The sequence below is a fragment of the Octopus sinensis genome, linkage group LG11 (genome assembly GCF_006345805.1).
Source record: "Octopus sinensis linkage group LG11, ASM634580v1, whole genome shotgun sequence".
Taxonomy (NCBI): Eukaryota; Metazoa; Mollusca; class Cephalopoda; order Octopoda; family Octopodidae; genus Octopus; species Octopus sinensis.
Window position 1 is genome coordinate 30,002,961 of NC_043007.1, and position 4,545 is coordinate 30,007,505.

General features: G+C 36.7%; 1 protein-coding gene across 1 annotated transcript in view; it reads left to right on the forward strand.

Moving 5' to 3' along the window:
* Window positions 1-4,401: 4,401 nt before the first annotated feature.
* The window catches only part of LOC115217305 (isotocin receptor-like), a 24,198-nt gene continuing 24,054 nt past the window's right edge, over window positions 4,402-4,545 (forward strand). Inside the window, exon 1 of the mRNA XM_036507290.1 lies at window positions 4,402-4,411. The gene's annotated coding sequence lies outside the window, so the exon portion shown is untranslated. The remainder of the gene's footprint in view (window positions 4,412-4,545) is intronic.

Genomic DNA, 4,545 nt, shown 5'->3' on the forward strand with positions numbered 1-4,545 from the left:
ACACACTCACTAACACACCCACACGTACTCCGCAGGGTACATCAATAATTAGTCTTAGCGAGGTTTCCATTTATATTGTTTTTCCAAAAGTGCTCAACAATTGTTTATATAACTTACGAATTACGAGGCTATGACATTAAGTCTAAGAAAAAAATGGAGAACAAACAGAAAGAACTAATTTCTAAATGCATGATACAATGCAATTATGCATGATGTGTTATATATATATATATATATATATATATATATATATATATATATATATATATATATATATATATATAAAATATATATATATATATGTATACATATATATGTATATATACATATATATGCATATGTATATGTATATACATATATATACATTTATGTACATATATACACATACATGTATATACGTATGTATATATATGTAATATAGATACATATATATATTATACATATATATACATATATGTATATGTATGTATATATATATATATTATGAATATGAATATGCGTGATATATATGTATGTTTCTGCGTATATGTATATACATGTATATATAATATAATATAATAAAGATAACATTGAGCAACATATGGAGATCAGAAGTTTGTTAGGGTTTGATGTGAAACGGACCGGATAATTACTTATGACTTGTGTGTGTGTGTGAAAAATACATTTACTTTTAACGTGTGGAGGTAGATTAACATGGTAGTGGTGGTGGTGGCGATATTGCCATCATTTCTTCGTTGGGGGAGGCTGAAGGGTTAAGAGTCGTGATGAAGGATGTGGCTATGGCGGTGGGTGGTGTTGGTGGTGGTAGTTATCTTGATAGATGAGGATTTTGGCGTGTATAGTTTTGAATATGGTAGAATTTCATTTCACTTTAAAATGACCATCACCACCGGAGTTGGCACCCAACCACCAGGACCATACAACTAAGACCACCACCACCACCACCACCATCACCGCCACCGCCACCGCCACCAATCACACCCTTACCACTACCGCCGGTGCAATCTTCCCGCCTCCGCCGCTGTTGCACATTTCCGTGAGTCATATAACAAACCCGTTCTTCCACCTCGATGCAATCTGTTGAAATATATGCACATGCACAGATGTATTTATGCACCATTTTGTGCACGCAACAATAACATCTATTGATGTCTTATTGATAGCTGCATTTACATTTAGTGTATGTAAATGCGTGCGTTTGTGTGTGTGGGGGGGCGGAGGACATTGCACTTCAAGAGGCAAAAGAACAACAAAAAAGAAAAACGAGTACAAAAACAAGGGCGTCGGTAACAATATGACTCCAGACGGGGAAACATAGAAGGACTCCCTTTTTATATCGCTTAGTCAGAAAAGAGGGCACTGACCCCGATCACCATTTTCTGGGATTTCAAAGTTGTTAAGAACGTGTTATAACAAGCAGTTTTGCGACAGTGTGTGTATCACATATATATATATATATATATATATATATATATATATATATATATATATATATTGTATATATATATATATAATATATATATAAGGTAAAATATGAAAAAATCAACGAAAATGCATATTCTATAGCCTTTTGCAAATAGAAAAAGGCTATTTATGACAGGTAGTGACAAATATATACATTTAGATTGACTGAGGTAGTAATACGAGTCATAAAGGTCATTATTATGACATGATTATAAGATGATAATAATTAGAGAACAAAACGAAACATATATACATACATATATATATATATATATATATATATATAATATATATATGTTATGTATGTATATATGCATTCATGTATGTATGTATGTGTGTATATTGTAAATGCAGCAAACTTTACAGAGGACAACCTAAGGAGAACTAAGTCTGACAAGTAAAGTATTTGCTTATACCTTCAGTGGGACGAAAATGTGTCGAAACGATTCGGACCGGAGTCTGTCATCAGAAAAAAAGAAAGAAGTGTAGAGAAATGGTCAGAAATAGAGGAAAGTGGGGGGGGTTATGAGGAGAAGGAGTGGGTTGTATGGATGCAAGTATAAGAGCCCCCCCCTCTAGAAACGGACATGAAGGAGAGTGATGTATATGTGTAGCTGTGCTGGGAATTTGGTAAAAATGCATTGGCTAGTTGGTGTGTGTGTGTGTGTGTGTGGTGTGTATGTGCATGTGTTTCTCCGTGTGTGTGCTTGTGTTTGGTGTGTGTGTGTATGTGTTTCTTCGTGTGTGTGTTTGGTGTGTGCGTATGTGTGTGTATTTCTCTGTGTGTGCGTTTGCGTGAATTCTTCGGTTGTGTGGCTCGAATGTGTACATGCAAGGAAGTGAAAGCCAGTGAGAGTGTGTGGGAATAAAGGGGGTCGATGAAGCATAGGGGGTGGCAAGAGGAAGGAGGAAGGGGTTGCTGGTACCTGCGCAAGGGGGTAACAAAAGTACATAAGGGTGTGAATACGTTTTTAAGCAAGACGAGAGGGTTTCTCACACACACACACACATCTCTATGCACACATGTGGCTCATTTGTTAAATACACGCATGTTTCTATATATACCTATACATATATATGTACATATCAGTGTGTGTATGTGTATACATATATGCATATATATAAACATATATATACACACACATATATACATACATGCATGTATATATATATTTCTTTACTACCCACAAGGGGCTAAACAAAGAGAGGACAAACAAGGACAGACAAACAGATTACGTCGACCCCAGTGAGTAACTGGTACTTAATTTATCGACTCCGAAAGGATGAAAGGCAAAGTCGACTTCGGCGGAATTTGAACTCAGAACGTAACGGCAGATGAAATACATCTACGCATTTCGCCCGGCGTGCTAACGTTTCTGCCGGCTCGCCGCCTTATACATGCGCGTATATATGCATACACATACGTACATAGGCGCATGCATAAATAAATATTTATGATTGTAATTAAAACGTTACTTTTTTTTATAGTTTTAAAAACGCGTTTACCATTTTTTTGTAATCTTCTTAGAATTAATTTCTAAAAGGTTAAATCTTGACAGCCTTGTCATTAAATCTCGAATATATTTCGAAAAAGGCGCGTCTAATCGCTTCAAAATCCACATATATAGATACATAAATATACACACATTTACACACACCACACACACATATATATATATATAATATATATATATATATATATATACTAGTCTGGATAGAATTAACATATCGGCTCTATTCTAGCAAAAACTGTCCAATGAAAGGCAACGGGAAACTCAGAGTAACAGGTCTTGTTGAATTTTCTGCTGCTTTAAATAAAGTATATATATATATATATATACTTTTGAGGATTTTGAGCTGTGTTCTTTCCGTGATGTTAGCTCAGTTCCAGTCGCTTATGAGGAGAAAATAAGGAACCATCGATTATATATATTTCTGACAGAGCAATGGCACAACGCCGCCGCAGAAATCATTAATTATTAATTAAACTTTTCACTTGTAAATAGCGGAAGTGATTACCAGAGCGCCATTAGTGAAAGGTTATGAGGAAGGCTGAGAAAGAGGTAATGTAAGAGAGAGAGAGAGAGAGATAAAGAGGGAGAGGGAGAGAGAAAGAGAGATAGGGGTGGAGAGTGAGAGAGACGAGGTGTGGGAAGAGGGTCGTGATAAATACGAGGTAGGAAAATAAATACGTGTGGCTGTGTTGGAGACAATTAATCTTATAAGACTTAATTTATTAATTGGCTGAGATAATTGACACCTTTCACTCGCGGTGTGGTCCCTGTATTCTCTACCAAAGAAACATAATGTACAAAGTAAAGAAAATTTAATAAAGGAATTCGGATTGCGACCCGTTTCACACGAGCTGGAGTGAGAGAAAGAGAGAGAGAGAGGGGGTGGAGAGAGACGTAGAGAAAGAAAAAGAGAGACAGACAGAGACAGTGAGGGAGACAGGCTTATACAATAGAACCTCGTTTACGAAATTAATTCGTTCCTCAAGGCTCGAAATGTTCGTAAATCGAAACTGTTTTTCCCTATTGGAAATCCAAGTGAAGGCTCAGCAAATTGAAGCAGGGATGTACAATGAGCGAAACCTAGGCCGCCAACTGACGCCCTCTCGCTGACATTCTCAGCTTGTCGCTAAACCTTGTTCCTGGCTTGCGAGTTCGTTACTCGACACACCGTTCGTTACCCGAGGCGTTTTATGTTAGAAAAATTGTTCGTAAACCGAAGTTCCACTGTATAGTATCTCTCATGGGTTGCTCTTTTGTTGCAATTGACACCTCTCACTTGCAATGTCCGCATAATATTGTAACATTAACACTACGTCTAAAACAACAGCAACACCCGACCTATGTTTTAAGATCAAAGGCTTTCCAAACGTGACCATTCATTTTTTTTCAAGCTTCAATAGCCACAGTTTTCTTCATTATTTAGATATTAGTGTGTGATTTTAAGGAAGGCGAACTGCTGTTTCTAGCATGTAGAGTAGCCAAGAATTTTCCTCGTTAGTTGAATTTAGACATCGATGACATGACGCAGGAAGTTGACCATAAAACGGTGGAGCCCGTTGTTTCAGGT